Source organism: Chinchilla lanigera, unplaced genomic scaffold (assembly GCF_000276665.1).
Source record: "Chinchilla lanigera isolate Chin_1 unplaced genomic scaffold, ChiLan1.0 scaffold00048, whole genome shotgun sequence".
In the NCBI taxonomy this organism is placed as follows: domain Eukaryota; kingdom Metazoa; phylum Chordata; class Mammalia; order Rodentia; family Chinchillidae; genus Chinchilla; species Chinchilla lanigera.
Window position 1 is genome coordinate 6,518,365 of NW_004955449.1, and position 25,584 is coordinate 6,543,948.

General features: G+C 37.4%; 1 protein-coding gene across 2 annotated transcripts in view; it reads right to left on the reverse strand.

Moving 5' to 3' along the window:
• The window catches only part of B3galt1 (UDP-Gal:betaGlcNAc beta 1,3-galactosyltransferase, polypeptide 1), a 555,141-nt gene that overhangs the window by 66,176 nt on the left and 463,381 nt on the right, over window positions 1–25,584 (reverse strand). The gene's annotated exons all lie outside the window — the stretch shown is intronic.

The following is a 25,584-nucleotide window of genomic DNA, read 5'->3' on the forward strand; positions in this document are numbered from 1 at the left end:
GTGCTTCACTACTAGGTAAGGCCAATTACATATTGTTTTAAAGCGTTGACGTCTCCATATTGACCTCATGAGATGGGTCAGAAGTAAACAGCAAATGAGCTGGTAGACTAATGGTTATGGATGCTTCCTTTGTGTCCCACACCTCAGTAATGATAATATTTTTAAAGACTATATAATATTCCAAAATAGCTTTATAGTAGATTTGCAAACAACACCTTAAATTCCTAAAAATACAAAATCTCATTCACTCTGAGTGCTAACTATATGCAGATTGAGCATTCCTAATAAAAAAATCTGAAATCCAAAGTGTTCTAAAATCTGAAAACTTTTGAGGGTTAGTATGAGGTTCCAAGTGGACAATTCCACACCTGACCTCATGTGATTGGGTCACAGTTAAAACACAGGCACAATAAAAATATTGCATAAGAATACCTTCAGGCCATGTGTGTAAAGTCTGAATGAAACATAAAATGAATTTGTGTTTATACTTGAATTCCAACCCCAAGATATCTTATTAGGTATGTCAAATATTCCAAAATCCAAAGAAATGTGAAACACTTCTGTCCGAAGCATTTCAGATAAGGGATATACAATCTGTATTAGACTATGGCTTTTTCTGTTCTTATGATTGGTAAGAATAATACTGACATTGCAATAATCAAGTGCCTATTTTTGTATTGTGCTCTGACTACTGTGTGCTTTCCTTTTTAATGCAGCATTGTTTTACACAGGCTTTTTAAGTATTTACATAGTTCAGATATTCATCATTTTCACTGCCACAGACTTTATTACCATATTAAAGTTCCAAAGTTCGCTTAATCACTCCTTAATTGTTGAGCATTTGGGTTGTTTCCAGCTATGTGCTGTTGCAAATAAGGTGGCTATAAACATCTTTGTACAAGTAGGTTTAACTGCTATTTTCTTTAGATAATTCCCCAAGGTGAGAATGCTTAGCTCAAGGGGCATGATCATTTTATGGAGCCATTGTAGTGCTGGAACACTATCTAAAAATACCATCCTAATTACCAGTGTTACTGTTAACGAAAGAGGGCACCTGGACATCTCTATTATTTTTTTTTTAACCTCTGTGAATACTTATACTACTGCCTTGAAACAATGACAAGGAGTCAGATGCCCTCTAAAAAAACAGCCTGTGGACAAGGTCTTCAGTGGCCAAACATGCCAAGAAGACTGCAGAGTCTGTTTTCTGGTAGTTACAGCTCTTGTGTCCTAGCTTCAGAGCCCTCAGTGTCATCTAGTTCATCCCCATTTACAGCCCACTGCTGGTTCCTCTCCAGACTCTGCCCCCGTGGCTGTTGCAAAAGATAACGTTCCTTTCTGCTGCATGCAGACACCAACCCTGGTTTCTGCAAGAGGTTACTGGCCTGGAAAAACTGCTTTTAAATCTAATGAGATGGGTGTTGTCCTCAAGACAGAGGATGTTAATGACCACAGCAACTTTATTGAATCCTATTTCACCCCACTGCAGGACTTGGCATTTGAAACCAAGATTTGCTAGAGGGGCACAGGGGCTCTTTGACTTCTACCCTTCCCCTTCTCCCTCTCACTGCAGAGCCAATATGGACAGGGTCACTGCTGAGAAGTCATCTCGGCCTTCTTACAATTTACTCTCAAAGACATCAGCTCTGTTGTGGATAAGCACATACATTCTCAACTAGCTTCAGGGTAAGGAAATGTGTGGAAAATGAATACCTTTTCTACCCCTTCAGATTTAAAATTATAACTCCCACTGGGCTGAGGGAGGCAGCACAAAGTGACTCAGAGTCAGGCATTAGGCGGAGGTGGAAAGAGAAAGTAATGGATCTTACACCTCACTCGGCTCAAGGAAATAATAATTGCATGGACTCTCGGCTTTTACCATCTTCTCTTTCACCATCATCAGTTGCAACTGACATGACGATAAGTAGAAAAACATCCCCTGGTGGATCACAGACATTTGGCAGTTTTTCCCTTCTGTGTACTTCTGGGTTCAATGATGAAATCCCACTGAAAGAGGCATTCCTTTTTTATACCCTCTGTACTCTTCCTAATCACTTTTGCTTTCCTTTCAAAGTTCGCTTGGTTGGTATGAACTTGGGGGCTCACAGAAGGTAGAAGTGGTAAACTTAAAATTGTCTACCTTACTCTCCCGTGAATACAGAATCTGCAGCAGACAGCTCGCTTTCCTGTTCTCTGCCAAACCACCATAAATTAAACATCCCACCAGATTCTCTGCTCATGCATTCGGGAAGGGTTCCTGTCATCAAATAAATCATACAGTCAGAAGCTGTACCTAGTATTCAAACTAAAAGGTGCATTTCTTTGCCATATTCTTATTACTTTTTCTTTACTTTTAGTAGTAAAATAATTTCATGACTTTATAAATATGAATAGCTTATAACGAGACCGAGAGGGAACATAATTGTACATATATATTTAGGAAGGCTTCAGAAACCATTCCATGTTTCTAGAAATTATGTTTAGAAAAATATTCATATACCCTTCTATGCATGGATGAGAATCTTAACATGCTTGCTGTGCTGTCTCCTGCCAGGAGATAGAAAGTACATATAATTACTTGTTTTACTCATGAAATGACCAAGATAAATATAAAAACTTTATCTGGATGAACAAGCTCTTTTGTTTTATTGAAAAATCCGAAGTAGGTTTTGTTTCAAAAAGATGTTTGTGGGATTTAGATCACAGGAGTCTGTGAAATATTTACGCAGAATATTAAGAGTCGTGGCCTGAGGCTGAAGGCGGAGGTCAGTGGTGGAACGTTTCCGTAGCACTGGGACTGAGAATGTGGGTTTGACACCACCCAGTGTGGAAACAGTAACAGAAACAAATGAACAAACAGGAAAACTCAGCCTTGCTCTGTTGGTCAGATGCGGACGTTCCCTGACGTACGCTTGGAGATGCCGGTCTTGCCTGCGGGCCTCTTTACCGGTGTCTCTCCATGTCTCTCCTGCTCGGCGTCACAGCCCTGCGTACCCACCAAACCCATGCATCGATGCTCAGTAAAACTCAGACACACAAACTGAAACATCGTATGGTTTCCTATCATATGAAAAACTCAACAGTATAAAATAAAAGATAATAGACAGAAGAGAAAGTAAAAAGACATTGTAATCCAGTGTGGACAACGTATCTAAAGGAGTACCTTGACTTAGTACTGTCGTCTTATGTGCTGTACATGTTCTTCAGCCTATTGGTCTGGTTATCAAGCTGTATATATGATAATGAACATTATAAAGTCTTACATCTAAATGGACGTATGCTGGAAAAATGAAAAGGGGTTGGGGGAGAAGGGAATGCAATGCGCTATGGACACGTACTATCTTCTACAGTGAATAGGATCATTATGTGCTGTAAACATGTACTAAAAAAAGTAAAAATAAAAAAAAGGTCACCAGGGGCCTCACCTTTCTCCTCAGAACTCTGAGGTTGCTTTAATTCATCTGCTTTGCTGTGGATTTTCCTTTAGTGTGTTCCACGCTGGCCCCTGCCTTTTCAATTTAGAATGTGACTTAAGTATTCTAGTTTCACATTTCAACTCTGTCAGAGCCCTAACTTCTGATCTCTTACCTCTGGCCTCTCCATGTTATAGCCAAAGAAAAGAGGCATCCAACCCCTACCCCCATCTCAATGGCTCCAGACTAGGGAGAGGGAAGCCAACCATCTTCCATTTGCTACCTGAACGGAGAAGGGGGCTACCTGAGTTTGAACCAAGATCCTTTCTATTTTTCAGGTGCTTTGTGTCTTCTTCCTCTGTGGCTCTTGAATCTTTATATCCAGACATAACTTTCAGAAGAATGGCGTGCACCCTATTGCATGAGCATTGTACCCATTTGGGCAACATTTAACTTACAATAGAAATAGGATATGAAGCTCTAACTTTGGGAAAGAGCTTGTAAAGAAATCCATTAGATTTTGCAGGGAAGAATGGATACTACTCTTCTAGAAAGAGTCATCATCTAAAATATTCTTTTAAATATCATTCTTTGCTTGATTTCAGAAATGGTCACACAATCATTTGCTTTCTTCACCCCTAATTTTAATATTGTTACAGAACTATGAGTACCAAAAATACTAAAATTTCTTAATAGGGCCAATTGATAGTTCATTGATTTGTTACAGAAGACTGACAAACTTGTGTTTATTTACTAATTAAATCTTTTTGCTGAGTAACTTTAATTATTCTGAGAGGTGTCCTTCACCAGCTCTGTACTGGGTTTAGGTGGACTCTGAGTCCTCCTTAATAATGCATTTCTCCTGTATTTTATTTTTTTTTTTAAATTGAGGTGAAATCCATAGTAGACAAAATTGAAAGTGAACAAGTTAGTGGCATTTAGTACATTCACAATGTTGTGCAACTACTACCTCTATTGACTTCCAAAACATCACCACCATCCTTAAAGAAAACCATGAACCCATGAAGCAGTCACTCACATTCTTTCTTCCCTCCAGCCCCTAGAAAGCACCAACTGGCTTTCTGTTTTTACGGCACCTACTCCACATATTGCATATAACTGGAATCCTACAGTACATGGCCTTCTGTGTCTGGTTTCGTTGAGAAGACAGAATGTTTTTGTTATTCAGCTATGCCATAGCATGTTGTTAGTACTTCATTCTCATATCTAATTTACCAAGATATGATTCCTTAATTCTTTCTGGACATATTTTGCAAAATAAATTGCAAAACAACAATTCTCTGGGATCATATTCAACTTCTAGAAAGCCAAAGTACTATGGAATACCCAGGCTTACCCAGAAGCTGCAGGATGCTTCTTTCCATTATACGGCACCACCAATTATTGGGCCAGTCCTGGTATTAGTGAAAGTCATGAAAAGCTGTACTCTGTTGGAGATCTTCAACTTTGAAATTTTTCTTTTATGTGAAAGAACTTTCTTCCCATTTGGTCTTCAGCCCTCTGATTCACATACATAGTCACAGCTTTCATAGATAACTCTGAAAAGCCCTTTTCTGGTCTCTCTTGCCGTGTTATATCAATGACTACAGAGTAACACCTCATACACTGAGTCCGGCTGCCTGCCAGATACAATAACATCTGCAGAACTAAACAAAGTTGAAACTTTAACCTGAATCATTTCCCTGGTTCCAGAAAAGTATCATCTTGGTAGTGTCAGGGAACAATTTGAGAAGATAACTGTGCTTCTAAAGTACAGTAATTTAGTCAATGAATAGAGCTTTAACAACAAAGTGTACACCTGTAAGAGTATGTCAAGATGTACCAAGAGAAAGATGAGATAGTCCCTAGAAGCTTTACAGGTATTATGCTGTTGTTAGAACCAACTACCACTTGGAAGAGCTTGCAATACATAGCTGTGTATAGATGCCATCCTAATAGCTGCTGCTTTTTGTCAGTGAGTTCGTACAATTTTAATCAGCCGTACACAAAGGGCTTTCTTACAGCATGATTTCCAGAGTTGATTGTTGCAAACAACAATATCAAATTTTCTTTACAGAACATGCATGCATGCACACACACACACACATACACACACACACACACACACACACACGAGAGAGAGAGAGAGAGAGAGAGAGAGAGAGAGAGAGAGAGAGAAAGAGAGAGAGAGAGAGAGAGAAAGAGAAAGAGAGACAGGGAGAGAGAGGGGGGATATTAAAGTACATTGCACTCAATAGTTAGAGCTAATCATGACTAGAAATGACTGACCAAGGAGTTGACCACTCCAATCTCCTTTGAACCACCCCTGGAGCGCATAGTTCAATCTCTCAGCACTCTATCTTACAAAGTCTAATCTAAAACATTGTGTGTGGAGCATTATCATCTGTACGTATTTGTTATTCAAGATTCTCTCAGCCACAGAAAGTCTAAGGTTGCAAAAGCTGCTTTGAACTCTTGATTAGCTGTCTGGAGGCAATTTGTAGAATATGACAAAAGTTACACAGCAAAGATAAAAAACCCAAACTTTCATATTGCATTTTCTTGAGTTTCTGAAATTTGCCTGAAATTTGTGATTCCCTCACATTCACATTGTCATTTTGATATATATTTTCAAATAGTGACTGTTTTCAGGATTTGCGATATTAAATGAAAGAGATTACATATGTGATAAATCCTTTAATAGTTTTCTACAATTCTCTGAACAGATGGGTAGAACTTTGTCATCTAGTGAGAACTCTGACTTGATAACATTTGTGAGTTTGAGTGGAACAGTGAGAAAAATACAATGCGTGATGCTCCAGTACTTACTGGTTTTTTTGATGGTTGTTTTCATAAATAGGTATTCAGATTTAGCCCTGCTTGCTAGGCAGTGAACTACAGAAATCCTAGACACCTGGAATGACTAGTATGTACAAATTCGTCAGAGGCACTAACAGGTCCCTCAACACTTGCATCTTGGTTTGTATTTTAAGCCATTTTCAGCACAGTATCTGTGATCAATAAATACCAAACACTGAAAAAAAAGTTACCATTCAGGACTAACTGTACTAGAAAAACAGAAAGTGACCTGTGAATGCATACAATTCAGAGCCATTCCACAATGGAAGGAAAATACACTTATCATAGTAGGTAACTTAAAGAAGTCTGTTGGCTTTAAAATATTTACCAGCCTGAAACATTTCCACTGGCTTTCTGATGAGTGTGTCATTCCCTCCTAATCATGCAGATCATTAAATTCAGATTATACCTACACATGACAAGCAATTCCAAGTTGCTCCAAATGTCTTTCTTCTGCTATGTGGCTTGTTTAAAAGTCTCTAAAATGTGTAGAGAAAAAAATAACCTAGGCATGCGATCCGAATTACTTTGCTCATGTCTGGCATATAGTAATATTCAGTGACTGAAGGGAAAAATGTGAGCACATAAAATAAAGATGTATTTTTGTTTGGCAAGCCCTTCTTAATGCTTTTCTGGCTTCCCAGCATATTACATTTATGTAGATCTAGCATCTGTCTGATTCTGGTCAAATTCACTATATTGTGTTAATTGGTGAGGGTTGATAGGTATCATTGCAAAACCTGTCACATCCTCATCCAGAGTTAAATGAGATCTGTGTGAAAACCTGAGCCTATGTACCCTAACCTTTTCAGTGTGCTAAGAGTAGTTCTTCCTTGTCCCCTCTCCTCAGCCAGCAGAACAGGATGAGTAGAGAAAATGGATTGCTTTAACATTTTTATCAACTCACAGAGAATTTCACACTAAAGGATTTGCCACCCACACCCATTTGTTCAGGTTGGTACTCCTTTATAAGTTTTTTTTTTTTTTTGGTGTGTGTATGTGAAATGTGGTTTAAAAAACCCGTAAGATTCTGCTCATTGAAAGACAAATCTTTCTATATGTGCCAGTTGCCAAAGATGAATATAATTATTATGTATTGCAAACATATACTAATAAAAAGCTAAACAACATCCTAAATTTTCTCACAATAGTAGTACAAGAAGAGATAACCAAAATATTAAAATGGCTGTTGGCTCTCTAAATGTTGGAGGAAGAAACCTGCCACTCTTCTCTGTATGTCTGTGACAAGCAATGCTTAGTTCTGTGCTTCCCTCCGTTTCATAGGGAAGAATGTTTTAACAGTTTGATCTTAGAGGATTAAGGTAGGTTCTAGAAAACAAAAGAAAATTAACATGAGGAAGTTGATGGAAGGGAGATGTGGGGAGAGGTAAGAGACAAAATGAAATAAAAAGGATACAGTACAGAGTACACCAAAGAAAGATACAAGGAGGAAAATAATGAACCAATTCAGTTATGGAGAAAATTCTTTGTACTCACTAATTATCCACTGCAAATGTTCATCCACCAAATTCCTAAGCTATTTGTGGCACCTTGCCTTGATATTCACATATGGATGTAACACATGGATACATGTTACAGATCTCTCTACACTTCTTCTTGCAGTAGGTCAATGTTTCTAATCTTAGACCCAATGATCATTGTTTGAGATACATAATTTGGGAACTGTGATGGGCAGTCTATTGTCAGTTTGATTTGTTTAAGAGACTCCTAGAGAGGTGAGTGGATTGTGAGGCTGCTAAGTAGTCTAATCCATCAAGGAGTTCATTAGCTGAATGGGCTTATGAAGTGGTGAGATTTAATTGGGTGAGGCAGGTCATTCACTGGGGGTGTGGCTTTGAATGGTGCAGTTTTGGCCCCTGGCTTCTTCCTTTCTGGCTCCATTCCCTCCCTCTCAGCTTCCTGGCTGTCCTGAGCTGAGCAGCTTTCCCTTGCCACATGTTTCTTTTTTGTTTGTTTATTTGTTTTTCTTCCAGTACCAGAAATTGAACTCATGACCTCGTGCTTGCTAGGCAGGCGCTGTGCCACTGAGCTAAATCCCCAGCCCCTCCGCTGCCACATCTTTCCACCATGATAGTTTCTGCCTTACCACAGGCCTAAAAATAGGGGGCAAAATGACCATATACTGAACCCTCTGAAACTGTGAGCAAATAAACCATTTCTTCTTCTCGATTGTCTTTCTCAGGTGTTCGGTTACATCCACGATGAGCTGACTAACACAGGGACTGTCCTACGGATTGAAGGATATTTGGCAGCATCTCTGGTCTCTACCTATGACACATCAGTAGCACCAAATGTAACAACCGAAAAATGTCTCCAGACATTCCCATCCCTTCAGAGAAAAGTTGCCCCTCTTTGAGAACCACTGCCTCAGTCCTAGGTGCACCCTAGAATATACCTGCTCAATGCTGTAAAATATACTTGGTAATTAATGAGTTTAAGCTGTTTAGACAAGACGATAAATTCTTTTTGACACAAATCTCTTTGTTTGTCATAGACAAATTAGAGCAGTTAATTCATCTCATGGCATTGTAAATATCTTCCTTTGGAAAAATTCTATAAAGGTACAATAGACTTAAAAAAATTATTTGTCACTAGACTATGATTCATAATTCATAATTGACATGTTGGTAAATGCTATGGGGGTGCCATTTCCATACATTTATTGGATTATTCTAACAATTTTGTTATTGAAAAACTCTATTATGAATTCTTTTTCCCCCAGACTGTTAAACAGTGAGACTATATATATTTAGTTCCAAGTTAAAATCTGCTATATTCCTGATACTCAGTGAAAACAGTGAGTTTTCTCTTACTCTTCTTTTTCTCTTTAAAAGTCATTGAGAAATTATTGTGATGTACTTCACTCTATGTTAGTAGATCATTATTTGACTTTAAAAAACTAAACAAACAAAAACCAAAAACCATAAAACCCTAATGCATGCACAGAGAAGTAACATGTGTAAGTGGAGACCAAAAATGAATGATAGGCTTTTAAAGCAAGGGTTTTTTTTTCCCCCCCAAAGACAAAGCAAAACCATGTACCAAACTGAAGGTGAAAAACTTTAAAATGTATTCAAAATATGTCAGATACAGTGAAGTTCTTGACCTGTCCACTCCTGTTGAATTCCTATCCAGTCTACTCTTTGAATCTGATTTCAGGTAAACTTACAAAGTGTTTATTCTGGGTCAGCATTACACCTAGATCATTTGCTTGTTTTCTCTGATTTACTGCTCAGCAAACCCCATGTCATCAGTTCTGTCACTTATGCTTTAGAGAGACAAGTGTAGTAAGGTCACGTAAGAAACATTGAGCAACACACCTGGGAGGTAGACTCGGGTCTTCCTATCCTAAAGTCAGGGCTTTTTCTGTACAATTTATTAATCTCTACTAAGGGATTTTAGGGGGATGGAGAATGACATGGAATTTTCCCCATGAAACACTTGTCACATGGTTTACATCTCCACAATCCCTCTCCATTCATATCTATGTCAAGTTATATGAATTACAGAAATGCTCAAAGATGGCAGACACCATATCCAGGTCCAAAGGTCAGAACAGTCAAAGTGAAGATGAAAGAACACTTTAGATACTTATAATGATTCATTTGTATGATGTATTTATATATTACCTAATAAATATTCTGATGCATTTTGTGAACCCTAGAGTTCTTCATTAATATCTTGCTCCTGAAGCATAAGAACAGTGTTGATTTTCTCTCATGGATGTCTTCATCGTGCCTAAAGTTCTGTGTCTAGTGAAAGTACCTTTCTTACTCTTACCTGATTTATAGGAAGACATGACTGGTCATGCAATGAGTTGTGTAGAAATTGGTTATATGTGCAATATTAATTCTTCGTTTTTTTGTATAGACTCATTCTCCTTGAGTTACTTTGTATTTATGTGCAGAGTAGCCTTTAAAAGTAAATTGAAATTAAACTTTTTTATATAACATAGTATGATGAAAATTTCATTATTTTTGACTGCAGTCTTTACTGCATGAGATATATGCTGCCATTTGTACATACCATAATTTGTTTAATTATTTCCATGTTGTGAACATTTATCTAGATAAAAATTTTGGTCTCCAGTAACAGTATATTTTCTTTTTAAAAATCTTTGCCTACATGCATACTTATTTTCTTATGGTGTTCTAGAATTCAGATTATTGGATCAAAAGGTGGCAATATTTTAAGACTTTTCAAGAGTGTTAAATTTACTACTATAAATTGTGCATGGGAGTGATTATCTAAAGGTAACCTTATCAGCATTGAGCGTTATCATTTAAAAATTAATACTTCTGCTCTGAGAAGCAAATGATAATATCCTAATGCTACTTTAATTTGCATTCCTTTGATTGTTAGTGACTTTGATTTTAAGTAAGTTTATTAATGCAATTAAGAAAACTCAGTTCATTAGCTTAAGTTCAAGAATAAACACAAAGAACCTGCAGAAGCAAATATCAGAGGTTAGTAGTTTCTGCAGGTACACAGAGAATGAAAAGAACTTTTGGAATGAAAATGGCAAAGAAAATGGTTCTTTGCTCTTACCTATTTTCAGTAATAATCTAACTTTGATATGGGCTATGGGCACTTGCCAGGGGAAGGTATAATTTCTGTGACTAAATAGCAATAATAAGTGGAAAATTAGAAATTAAAAAGAAGAAAGGTAAGGGACTTTAACTGTTAAATAGGTATTTGTTCTAAACCTGAATGACAGTAAATATTCAAGTGATAATTTTATAGAATTTGAACATGCTGGCTCCCACGGTTGATTTACTGTAACATGAGACTCTTGAACCAAGTGGAAATTGCTTTCTTGGTGACCTGATTATCACCCGCTTAACTGCCACATGATGGCTCAATAAGTAAGTGAGTATCAGGTCATGAAAAGAGGTGCTGTAAATTCAGGCATAAACAGTAGTTTTTTCAAAACCATAGAATGTAACATCTGAAGAATGGATCTTTAAATTGAGCACTCAGAATAACTAGGTATCAGTTTAAGCTTTCCATTAGCTCAGTTAACAATACATGCAGGTTTGGAGCTTGGCCTTCTGTGGGTTCAAACCTGTTATCCAGATTCCTCAATCTACAGTCATGAGTAGTAACTTGGACTTATTTAGGGTTGCTCCAAGTATGGAGCCAGCTACAAGTATGCAAAAGAGAAGTGAGGGATAAAATCCCATGTGGGTGGATGTGATTCCTAATTGCCTTAGGAAACAACACTGCAACGTATGGTGGGGCGGCCTCCGCGGAGTGAGAAACCTGCCAAGCCCAAGGAACCCCTCATGATGTGGTCACTGAGTTTTCTAATGGCAGCCCTGTAAACCAGAAGAGTTTTGCCACTACTAAACAGGCAGCGTCTTGCTCTTCTGGCGCACATTCATTTTTCATATATTATTAGTCCTATATAAGTTCCCCAAACCTAACAAGAGTCTTCTGCTTGTGACTTCTAGTATTTCAAGAATCTTTTTATGTTGCTCTTTTGTAAAGGTGATTTAGTTTATAATAAGCCACTTAAAAGTATCAATCATGATGACAAATATAATGTAATATCCTGAAGATGCATGTAAGCTAAGCATCTCAAACTATATATTCATGTTTTCTTAAAAATATTCATAACATGTAATTCTATTTTTGTATGCAAATAAAATATATGGTCTCAAAAATTATTTCTAAAATTCACTCTAAATGTCTAAAATTATTGCTCCAGGAGCTAAAATTCATAAGAGGAAAAATTATTTAATTCATCTATCCTAAAAACTCTTGAGTTAAATTTGCTGAACAAGTCATTCCCTCATTCATTCATTTCCCAAGGCAATAAACATTTATTGGTTCTCTCCTTGTAGTAATATACTCTTCCATGATAAGTAGGATTTTGTCCTTTCATGAAGAAACATATAGAAATTTTTCATAACAGCAATACTACAGGCTTTAGATCTTTTCTGCTTTAGGGGTTAAGGGCATGTTTTCTTTCAGCTGATTAAAAGATAATTACCTTCTGACAGGTATCAATAATGTTTAATTAGTATCTCCACATTTGTTTAGATGAGGTTGAGAAGAGTGGCATACTTGGTGTGTTATGCATCTAAATGTGCTAAAATGTTTTTGATATTAATAAGGAAACATAAAAACAGAGTGACCTTTAATCTTGTAATTGCAAATTGAAATACATATGCACCTAATCAAAAGCCTTGTGTTGCACAACTAAAAGCAAGAAACATCACTGATTCACGGAGTTTCCAAAATTTAGGCTACATGTCTTAGAATATCTGCAAGCTGTAAACAATGAAGGGTTTAAACGATAAAGGATAGCTGTTCAAAACAGGAACTTTTCAGGTCTCCAGCCTTGAGTTCAACTTCTGTCTTAGCTATTTTTAATAGTTAGACCTTGAGACAGATACTTAACCTAAGCTTGCAATTTTTCTGTTCATAGAATCTGAAGAAAAATAACACTCAACATCTACTTCATAGGGTTGTTATAACAACTAAATTACATAATACGCTAAAAGCCTCAATGAGCCTCAATGACACTGTCATTGAACAAGTTCTTAATACATGGCACTATTATTTGAAAAAATATCATTATGACCTTCCTTCCTTTCAGGCCGTTTCTCAAAATAGTCAATTTGCAGTACACCTCAAGACACTGAACTAGTATGTGCTTCTGAGCAAACTAATTTTTGGGGTTACTCTGTGCTATTCAATCAAGCAATGTGATGATTTAGTCTACTAACCTTGTTTCTAGGACAAGAAACCATGGCAACCTTTTTGATTCCTTTGATGAGTCACGTGTGAGCCCTTCTAACTTGGAAAGTCTTCTTCATTCAATAGAAATAGTCTGGGATTTCAAAAACCTTGTGGCATAACTTATAATGGTTAATATTTTCTACACAGATCACGAGTGGAACCGTTCTGTCTCAGTTCATATTTAATTATTGGCTTGCTTCTTAGTTGCTATATCCAGACGAAGGCAGCCTTCCCATGTTTCAGTAAGTATAAGGACAAACTCATGAATGCTACATACTGGGGTTTTCCCTTTGGTTATGTTTCATTCCAAACTGGACCTTTTCACTTCCTCTACATTTGTGCAGTATAAGGATTAGTCTTATGAAGGTTATCTACAGAAAATGGCCACATCTAGTCATTTACATCTTCTTTGCTAAAAATTTATGGATATATGAAAGAAGACATTCAAAGAGCAAATATGGAACTGCGTGACTCATAGCATGATGGAGGTTTCAGTTATTTAGAACCAGAGCTACGTGACTGTTAAACACATATGTGTGTTACAATTGGGATAGAAAAGGGAAAATAATGCTTCATAGAATTCCAACATATGTCAGGCATCATGAAGACACTTTCACATGTCACCACATATAATCCTCAAAAAGTCTTACAACACATCAGTAATCTGTACTTTTAAGTTGAGACACCCAGCCCAAACCACTGAAGTAAATGCTTGCCCAGGTCATAGAACCAGCAAGATATGAAACCAACTATAAGTTGACCCCTGTTTCACTACATGACCCTTAAAAAGCATTTGCTTATATGAGGGAATTTATTAATTTTAAGAAATATTTATTGAACATCTACTGGTTGACAAAGATGGGGACAGGACAAGGCACAGAGATGTCATTGTGAGATGCAGCCTTTGTCTTTTTTTTTTTTTTTTTTTTTTTTTTGGGTTTTTCTCTGGTACCAGGAACTGAACTCACGACCTTGCGCTTGCCAGGCAGGCGCTTTTGCCGCTGAGCTAAATCCCCAGCCCCTGTCTTTAAGGAGCTAAGAATCCAATGGGGAACTTAAAATGTTCTCCGATACATTAAATTTTCTATTTCCAATTCCAATACTCAGTATGCATAAGAGAAAATCTCTGTGACTTTGGGTTAGCTAAACATTTTTTTAGGTTTCATACCAACATCATGATTCATGAGGGAAAAATGCTGATAAATTATAAACTATATCTTATTGAGATTAGATATTTTTCTCTGAGAAAGACATTGGTAACAGAACGAAAAGATTAACCACATGTTAGGAAAAAATATCTCCAAATCATGTACCTGAAAAAAACTTATAACTTAGAATATCTAAAGAAGACTCAAAACTAAACAACAAGCAATCCATTTTTAAAAAATGGCAAAACATTGAACAGATGCTTTTCCAAAGAGGGTAAACAAATGGAAATAAGTACATGAAATAGTGCCAAATATCATTAGTCTTTAAGGGAAAGAGAATTAAAATCACAGTGAAATATCATTATACATCTATTAGAGTGGTTACAAACAGAACAAACAGCAAACAAAATAACTGACAATACCCAGAACTAAGGATGTAGACCAACTAGAAATCTCAGACATTGGGGGTTGGGGTGGTGGGATGCCAAATGGTCTAGCTTCCTTGGAAATGGTTTGACAGTTTCTCATAAAGTTGAACATATGGTTACCACATGGTCCAAATATTTCACTCCTAGACATTTTAAATAAAATGAAAATCCATATTTGCACAAAATTGTGAATATATTTTTACATATGTCCAATTCTGAAACAATCCACTGTCCTTCAGCTGAGGAATAGGTAAACAAACATATAATAGGATATAATTCAGCAAGAAAAAGGTCTAAATCAGTGATATTTGCAAGAACATGTATGAGTCTCAAATGCATTACACAAAGCAAAAGAAGCAAGACTTCGAAAGCTACGTGGCAGATAACTCTACTTATATGATTGTGTCAGTCAGCCTTCTGTTACTGTGAGAAAATACCTGAAATAATCAACCGAAAAGGAGGAAAGGTTTCTTCTGAGTTATAGTTTCCAGGCTTCAGTCGATGGCCAGTTTGCCCTATTGTTTTAGGCTGATGGTGGCACCGAATATCATGGTAGGATTGTGTGGTAGAGAAGCCTGTTCACCCAATGGCAGCCTAAAAGAGGGGGGACAGGAGAAAGAGGCAGAGAGATAGAGATAGATAGATAGATAGATAGATAGATAGAGAAAGAGAGAGAGAGAGAGAGAGAAGTAGACAAAGGAGGAGGAGGAGAAAGAGATAAGAGGGATTAGCAGAAGGAGGAGAAGAGAAATGGGGGAGAAGCAGTAGGAGGAAGAGGAGGAAGGGCTGAGGTCCCTACATTACTTGCAAGGGCATATGCCCAATGACCTAACTTTCTTTCAACTGTTGAAGGTTCTATTACTAGCCAATGGTGCCAGAGGCTATGGATATTGTGCTCAGCATATGAGCATTTAGGGGACATTTCAGATCCAAACTACAGCACTCACACTCTGGAAATGATTACGCTATAGCAACGGAGAGCAGTTATGCTCTTTAGTAAGGACTGAGTGAGAGAAAGAGGTAGCACGGTGGATTTGGAGCACAGGGTAGTAGAATGATTTGGTGCATTAATAATGGTTGCTGTGGTTATGCAATACATGCATCTGTCAGAATTCACCAAAAAGTAAGTTGTACTGTGCATAAACTTTAAAAGGATAGAAATGAAAACTCAAAACCATACAATAGAAGGCACTAAGGTTTATGAAATTCAGTAGACTTTGTTCTTCCTTGCTCAGCCTTGGTGAAGCTGGAATGCACCCTGGGACAGGGGAGGAGGCAGGGTTAGGGGCAGGGGCAGGGGCAGGGGCAGGGGCAGGGGCAGGGGCAGGGGCAGGGGCAGGAATCTGACACTGGTCACTCTTGCAGTGCATCGCATCTGAGAATCCCTAGGCCTCCTGCGGGCTGCAGTGCAGTCATGGGGTCGCAGAGCTCAGAGGCTTCTCTGCCCCTTCTGAGGCTGGGCCAGGATCTCACAGCTGCTGATTTCCTCTCCCCCTACATCATGCACCCCCGGGAGAGTCCAACTCATTCAGTGCAATTTGAAATACAATTTTTTTTGCTATTACTGCCTAGCCTTTTAATCATAGATTCAATAGAAAAATTTCTTATACTACTCCTGTAAAAGTGAGAAAATTAGGCAATTTTGAAATTATATTACCTTTATGAAATGAGTAGAATCCTAGACTCCTGTTAAGTAATACTTTCCTAAATGGAATAGCAAAAGTAAAAAGATTCTAATTTATGATCAAGGCATTAGTAAAAGCAAAGAGGATCCAAAGGCACCTTGGCTATTGCTATATTCTTCATACAATCACTACCAAGCGCCGTCAAAGCTTGCAGTCTCCAAATGCCTATCATATACTTCAAGCAACCTTAAGTACATTTTAAAAGTAGTGCAATTTCAGGTGTCTGGGTGAGTTGCTGCTGACAACACTAAAAAACAGATGTGTTTGTATGAACTTATCAAAGGCAAATATCTACTTTACACACTGGGAATAACCTTTGTTTTGTCAGATGTCAATTTGAGTATCTAACATTTTAATTTATCTTCTGATATCTTCAAGACTAAATATGCTCCTGTCATCAAAATAATGACCTTTATTATCAGAGGAATTTGTAAGAGCATCATCAGTCTTTTGCCTCTGAATGTGAGAGAATATGCCACACTATTTAGGAGGCGTTCTTCAGAAGGCACCGTCATGAACATTGGGTGGGAAGATTTTTTTTGTGTGTACCATGTTTATTTAAGGAAAAAAAAAAAAACCAAAAGAAAAAACCCTACAATACAAAGACAAAAAACTCCAGGTAGAGGAAAGCAAATTCTTCAGAATAGAGAAAGATATTGGTTGTTGCAAAGTATGCAATGAATATATTGTTATGTTGTTAAGAAGTTTCTTTTTTTTTTAATTTTTATTTTTTTTTTTCTGGTACCAGGAATCGAACTCACAACCTTGCGCTTGCCAGGGAGGCGCTGTGCTGCTAAGCTAAATCCCCAGTCCCAAGAAGTTTCTTGATGTATTTGATGAATACCTTCTTTGATGGCTAATTTTCTAAGTCAAGCTGACTGAGCAAAAGGATGCAAGATACAAGGTGAAACATTTTGGGTGTGCTTCTGAGGGTGTTTTTGGTAGAGGTTAAATTCTCATAAATTGCTAGGTTTCTCCTCTGCCTGGTAAATTAGCAAATATATGTGATTTTTCTATATAGCTGAGGTTTCTATAACAAGGTTTCATTTCCTGGGTCGCGTCTCATTTCCTAGGAGTAATGAATAGAAATATACTAGGAGACTTGGGTGTTACTGGTGAACTCAGATCGCTGAATTTTATAGGATCCTCCTGCCATTCACAAACAAATCCTTTCTTTGACCCTGGTTCCAACTTTGATATCCTACTGATAGGGTCATCAGAAGGTTATGTGCACCTCTGCTCTTCCTTGGATACAAAACTAAGTGGGCACAAAGATGTTTGGAGCATCAGAAGGGCAAACAGTCTTGCATCCTGCTTGTGAAGGGCAGCAGGAAGAGTTTATTTCAAACACCTTTGAACTTTTAGAAAAATCATGCCCAATTCCCTCACCCCGATCCCCGTATCAGGCAAAGGGGGCTAGCAAAACAGCAAGCTGAACGGTAGGTGACATTTACCGGTCACAATGGTGACACTATCTTTTCCAGTAATATGTTAATAGGCGGTAGAAAAGTTTCCTGTTCTTGAAAGATGCTCAGCTAGATTATGAGGAAGGCCTTGAAAGAGTTAATTTAATCTAGGAGATATGATAGACATTGAGAATTGATAGGAAAGCACTCATAGGTAAAGGATAACTGGGATATGGGAAAAGAGAAGGGAAAGAAGGAGAAAGTTTGTATATATGTATATGCAGGATAGTTAACACGGCTGTTCTACTGTCCTGTATTTCCTTGCTGAAAGAAACTGTCAGTGAGGCATTGGTTGATTAGCTTTGTATATCTATATGTGTTTTCATGAGAAACTACACTGAAGATATCAATATGTAATACAATAAGCATTGTTAATTCCCTACCACTCTGTTTGTAACTCTGTAATGTCTGTACTGATCCTATGCTATTTTGTAAAATGTTGTCGGTCTGTTAATATTTTCCTCCTTTTATTTCTAAAATAAAAAAAAAAAGAAATATGAGGAAGGCCTGAGTGTTTCTCAGTAAATGTCACACGTTGGGCTAGAGAGTCCATATCCATCCCATGAAGAAAATGCATGTTCTAAGATGTATTATTTAAGTTTATTCTTAGGCTTTAAAGGTTTTTCTTTTTTTAGCACATGTGTTATTTCATCAGATTTAATATCCCATTTCTTTGTCATGAAATGTATTTTCATGATATTTTTAATTTGATTAAAAAGATGCAAGCCAAATAAGAAAAAGATAATGTTCACTTGACTAATAGGTACATTCTAATTATAAACCTGCTTATTTAGAAATAAACCTATTCTGAATTACGCTGGAGTAAGAACAAGAAATTTATTGACTGTTTCTATTTTCCCACAAGCAGTATGTCATTTATTTCAACCACCCTTGACAGATTTACACCCGAAAAACTCCCACTTCCCTTTGGACTCATAAATTCACTGTAGCTTCAAGTGGAATAGGAAGGTTCTCACTGTATTTTGTACCCGGGCCTGTTTCCCTTCAGTGTAATTGTTCATGTTTACACACAGATGCAAAAGGACACACACAGAACCAGTGAAATACTAACTCCACAGTCAATCTCACGAACTGTGACACAGGCCCATCCCTGGCAGTAATCATTCTTACACTCTGATGCATTTATAGCTGAGCTCCTTTACACAGTGATCAACTTTGGTGACCTCAGAAGTTGAAAAATCAGTTTCTTCCAAAACAACAGTGTAAACTTTTCCCTGAAGTGGATAAAGCTTCCATCCTCACGTTTTCTGATGACAGGTCACTCAGAAGCAACATCTAAAGAAAGAGTTCATGCTACCGCCTGTAGTTTGCTTTACCCTGGCCTTTGCAAAGCAAAGACCACCAAGGCTTCTGTGGTCTACACTCAAGCAGCCAGTCTACTAGCATGGACCAAGATCCAGCAGAGACAGCCACCAGTTATTTTTATTACTTCATGTTCTAATAAATCTGGGGCTAGAGGAAAGCAGTATGTGAAGTCTGTCCTTATTTGCATATTTTATTTGCTCAGTTATGTTTTAGTCCCTTTAGCTAATTTGGAATAAATCAGGAAATAATTATTTTCCTTTTTTCTCAAAGAAATATGTTTAGGGGTAGAATTATAAAATTCATTGCACTCAAAATGTGTTGATTTTACATATTTATAGATGTGTTTTCAAGATGCATAAATAAAAACAAATGCTTCTTTTTATTTATGCCAACCAATTTAGACCTTTATAAAACAATAAGGGAAGACTGTTATCTGGGAATAGCTCATTTATGTGTTTGGGCTGCAGTATGCATCTGCACATGTACACCTGTGTGGATTGCAGCTCTTCTCCAGCCATGTAACAACTGTTTCCCTTATGACCTTATATTTTTAATGACTATAGTGAAAAGTGTGCAGTATACCATACCATTGTGAGGGGAAAATGAAAAGCCAATTTTGAAGGATTGCCAACCCTTTAGGATTAATTTGATACTGGGGCCTAATGAATATTGGTATCTCAGTGGTGATTATTTGAAATTCAGGGATGTGATAGACCAGGAGACTTTTTTGTTTTGTTTTGTTTTGTTTTGTTTTTTTTCCAGTACCGGTAATCTAACTCACGACCTCGTGCTTGCCAGGCAGGCGCTGTGCCGCTGAGCTAAATCCCTAGCCCCTACCAGAAGACTTTTATAGAAGCACAGGGTCATTTGATGTTGAATGTGGGCTGCAGTGTTATATAGTGCACTTAAACCTGAAAAATAAAAGAGTAATCTCCCTGTTGTAGCACATCCTGCTGTTGAAAATTGAAGTAATCATATATATAAATGCAGGTCACCACTTCCCATAGCATTTAAGTAGTGAAACTATATGGTGCACATCTCTTACTCATGGAGTGGCTTAATATCTGAAAACACCTGCTATACTTGCTTTTAAATGCCTTTTGGCCATGTTTTACCCCAAACCTCCTGCATGAACACTCATCAGAACAAGAGCTCTTTGTCATTAGGCTATGCTTACAGCCCTTGTTTTTCTTTATTACTCTTTGGACTACTTAGTACTTTTCCTGAGGAGCTAGAGATGAGTCAGTGAACAAAAATCTTTCCTTTCTTTTAAATGTAAAGACACCAGCTTCTCTTTTAACACCTGCAAAGTTTATAAGGAATCTTAAAATGACTCTGTGGAACACTGACTGACTATACAGAAGGAAGACCAGACCATTATTTGTCTCTGAGTCCATAGATGCTATCTTTGACTTCATACATGCAACTTTATATACACTACAAATCATTTATTTATTTGATTAATAAACTTATTAAATCACTAACGGTAGAAAAAGCCAAATAAAGATCATAATATACTAATTTCCCCAATCTCTACTTTTGTGCTATTTATTTAGCATTTATTTTACAACTCAAGATAGTATACATATTCCCTTGTAGCACTTTCAGAATGTCTAGTATTATTCTGTATATAATCTGCATACTTGATAAGTGTTCATTGTTTTAAGTTTCTTTGACTATAAATTCAGCTTAATAATTTTGAGATCTACAGATCACTATAGAGTATGTATAAAGATTCCATGAGAGAAAAAGAAGCCCATTTTATTACTAAATAGATGCAATTTTCCCACATGGTTAATAAATTTCAGGTTTACTTATCCTCTAGGCAAGAATTATAGCAACTGTTTTAAAATCAGAATTCTAACAGTTCTTTTCTTGCTTTAGAGCAAGGATTTTTTGGCACAAGATTAGCTTTTACAGAAGAAAGAATTTTGCCTTTGGGATCTTATTGGTTTTCTCACTATTTCAGCCTTAAGTTAGCTAAATGGAGCAACTTCTGAAATCCTTTATACAAAACGTTTAATCAAAATTCCTCTTCAACGTCTTACCACAAAAAACCTGGTGAACTCTGTCTTCAGAACACATCCCAAAGTCCTGTGAAAATACTTTACTCTCATGAGCATATAAATGAATCATTAGGTAAGAATTAGCTGTCTTCTTACATTTTATATTTTCCCTTCAGTTGTGTTTTTTATTGGTCTGGACTTCCTTTGCATGTACCCAGCAATTTCTCTCTCCCAAGCTATCTTAGGACTCCCAGGGCCTTTGTTTGACCTGAGTAGTGGGCAGGAGCTTGTTTGGAAAGAAGACTTATCTTTATCCTTTTGGGATTTCCTGAAGGTATAATCTCAGTGTTGTCATGGGATGGTAAATGTTTTCTCAGAAGATACTTGAAATTGGAAGAAACCAGAGTAGAACAAGGATAAATTCTCACTTGAAGTGCTATATTCTTGACCTAATAATCTGATTTCATGTAAGTACTGATATGGTTTTAATGGATTTGCATGAAAATATTTTTAAAATCTTATTTTCATCTCAAATACCAGGTGACATTTTATTGTGCTTAGAACTGTAGAAAAACCATTTAAACCAAAACTAAGGGGTTGAAAATCACTGGATGGTGGTTACACAGATGCTTTCCTTTTTAATTATTTGTTAAATAGTGTGTGTGTGTGTGTGTAACATCTATACAATGTTTTAATCAGAAAAGGACATAAAGAGGAGTTGAACACTCTTGGAAAATTTCCCATTCTGATCTTGGATACTTCACTTTCCCAAACTTCCAAGTGCATTAAACTAACTCCGCTTGTGTGCTGGCACACAGTAGGTGGGGAATCAACCATGAAAAGGGGCAGGTTGCTTAGAGTTGGGATATGTAACATATAAGAGCCTATCAAATTGGATCCTATCCTTAAATACATATCCATGAAATACTATGGTTGAATATATCCATAGGACTCAGAGACTAGCCACTGGAGATGTTGGAGGTAGGAGAGAATCAATTTCTTATCTCTTTCTGCACATGGTACACTTCATATCTTTGGAAAGAATTGGACCTGTGAGCAAAGAAGCAAAAGGCTACTTACAGAAAAGCAAGGGCTTTGAGTGCCTTGGTTAGTTTTAAATCTATGAATCTATTCATTCTGTGTCCTGGGTTATGAAATATCAGTTCTTTTGCACAATTTCTCCTCTTCTTCTTAAATATACTTGATAGATGGAAAGTTACTTTAATTTACTGTATCACCATAACAGTAGACAAAATTAAATAAATTCATAGATAGATGGAAGGGGAGATGCAGTGCATGTATTGACCTGATATTCGTTCTTCCTAGGAAGACATGTCCAACCTATAATTTTATTTCTAACTTTAAAATGTATCCCTTTTCATGTGTGCCTTTTGTCTACAAAAGGAAGATTTGATAATGGTAACAGTGGCAATGTTCTGAGTGAAACTGTGCTTTGTATTAATCCAGCATCATAATTTGAATATCTGTTTTTTATTGCAGAACTAAAAACAGCTTCTTGAATACAAACTTGAACTTACTTTTATTATTACAGAAAAGGGCTGATAACAAGCTAGACTACCGCTATGTGATCACAGCTCTACATTATTTTCCAGTTCTTTTGGAAAAGTTATCTACAGATTGAGAATCATCCTGCTAACAAATGCAGTACTTGAAACTATGCTGCCAGTGAATGTACCTTCCATTCTCAGGGAATGGAAAGTAGCACAGATACACATAGCACTGAATTATAAGGCATCCTGCTGAACTCCTTGCTCAAAGATGCTTCATCTCAAATCCTTCTTCTCATATATTCAATGGTGTATATAGTAAAAATGCTTAGATTTTTTTAAACATGCGTGCCGGTGGCATAAGTGATATTTGTGTCCCTTTGTTCTTTTTTGTAGAATTTAAAAATAAAATATCATCCCACTGTATTTATTAAGCATCTTGATGCACAGATTATACAAAATAAGACTTCTATTTATTAGCTAGCTTAAGAAAGTAATGGAGGAGGCAAATTCTCACTCAACTGCTGTTCTTTAGATCAGCATAAGAAATGTATAAGTTAAAGCCCGGTGTGCTTGGTGCACACCTGTAATCCACAGTACTTGGCAGGCTGAGGCAGAAGGATCATAAATTCAAGTCTAGCTTCGGCAATTTATAAGACATTGTCTCAAAATAAAGTGAAAAGGGCTAGGGATGTAGCTTAGGGGTAGAACACTTGCTTATCATGCTTGAGGCTCAGGGTTCAATCCCAAGTACTAAAAGAAAAAGGTAAAATTAATCTAATCTAATAGAAGATGATTGTTTATGCATAAAAGAAAGATGGTAAGAGTTGCAAATTTTCAGCCTTTTACTTCTTCCTATTGAAACAAAATAGTGCCTGTGATGATGTTATGATCCTGAGTTTTAGCAGATCTTCCTTGTCATTTTAATGCATTGCACTGTCCCTGATTACCTACTTGCTCAGCATGTTGCAGGTAGTATCTTGGCCTGATTGTTGCAGAGGACAATTGCTGCTGTGACATTCAGCACTTTCATTCATCAAAACAATTTATTTTCCTATACCCAGGGTCCTTACACTTTCAGTGACGCACAGAAGTGTCACCACCATGCTAACTCTGGTCATGTTCACATAAATTGTGACCCTTTAGTCAAAAATTAGTTCTGTTCATTCGTTATGAAAGGAGATCTTTTACTTTATTCAGAAGCTTAAATGAGTACAGATTTTTCCCCATCTGGTCAAAACAATTACATAAGAAAAACAAATCTTGGTGGCTATGAGTTTTCTGATCACTTTTTTCATGTGAAGGAAACCAACTACAATCTTAACCTTAAGTGAACTCTCCTTTAACAATCTTCTTGTCTTACACTTCTCAACTGTAGTATCTGTAGTAACTGGCTTGAAACCTGATGATGATAGAAAGACTTCAGCTAAATAAATCTAAGAGTGTTGTCATGTATTTTTCATACTGTGCTTTACTTAAGAGCCATTAAAGTTAAGTAAACAAACCCTCAAAATGGTGGCTCAAAACTAATAATACCCTAAGTCACCTAGAGGAACAGCACCAAAAAAAAAAAAAGCAATGCAAATCTATAGAGATGCTAAGCTCTTCCATTACAAGGGGATGTGCACCTTTCAAGTTACAGAGGTCACTGCAGACCCAGCTGCAGTTGCCTGTTGGGACGCAGGCATGCCTCAGTGTTCCCTGTGTGACTGCCCCTGCCTTCTAGTCAGGATGGGAAGAGACACTACAACAACTCGGGATGACAAAGGGCAGAAAAACCACCACTCTGCTCATGAAAATTAAGTCTCCACCTTGCCAACTATTGGCTCGTTCCTAACAAGCTCTTGATAGTGACTTCGCTGATTGCCTCTTTCTCCTTCTCTTCCTTTCACCCCCTGTTATGGATGGATACTTTCATTTTAGCAGTTAGGTTGTTCTACAGTAGTGTCTCTCTGTGCCAGGCCCTATGTTAAGTGATTAATGCACAAATTTGCATATCATTACGTAGCATCATCCCAGGAAGGGATGTTACCTTTGTATTTTAGTTCTCCACAAAGCACCAGTGTGTGGCTATGAAGCCCATTTCCTAGACGATAGGTCTTGAGTGTGTCCAATAAAAGCTTAATATTTTGGAATCTTAATTCATCAGTGTGGCCATGTTGGTGGGTATGAGCTAGTGGGAAGTGTTTTGGTCATGGGGACAGAGTCCTCATGAACAGATTGATGACTTCCTTATGAGAATAAATTAGTGATCACTTGAGACTGATCCCTTTTCTTTCTTGTATTCATGCCCTCTCTTTCCAGTTTTGATTTCCATTCTGGTGCAACGTAGCATGGGGCCCTCACCAGATACAGTAGCTGGGTTTTGGACTTTTCAGCCTCTGGTAGTGTGAGACTAAATTTCTTGTGTTTATAAATTACCCAGTCACAGTATTTTGTTATAGCAAGCAACAGGAAATAGACTAAGACAAGGGCATCTTTCCTTCTATTTATATTTCCAGTGCAAAGTCTGACTTTATGATGATAACTAGGGAACTTAACATCACTCAGCTGGTACATAGAAAACCCATAATTTGAACCATGTCCAAAGCCCACGGTCTTAGCTACTGTGATAAGCTGCTGCTGTTAAAGGCTCACATATTGATCTTCTGTTGCTGGTCTGTGGGCTCCCTGACACTGGGGATAATGTTTCACTCAATCATCTCTTCAGTGTTTTGGGTAGTGCGGGCATTTAACAAGGTGCTCTGGTCTGTGCTCTTCTTTAATAGAGGCTTATTACTTGCTCTGCCTAAGGCAAAAACCCAGCCCCCAGAGCCAGGCAAGCACACAGGGAAGATTTTGGAGAACTTATTGTTTTTTGCTAGAAGTGCTACGTGGTGGAGATCCTATAATACTGAAAACTTTTCTCTGTACAACGGGCCCAAGAGGGCACTGTGCCCAAGCGGACTTTTTTGGCTAAGTAACAGTTACCTTAGAC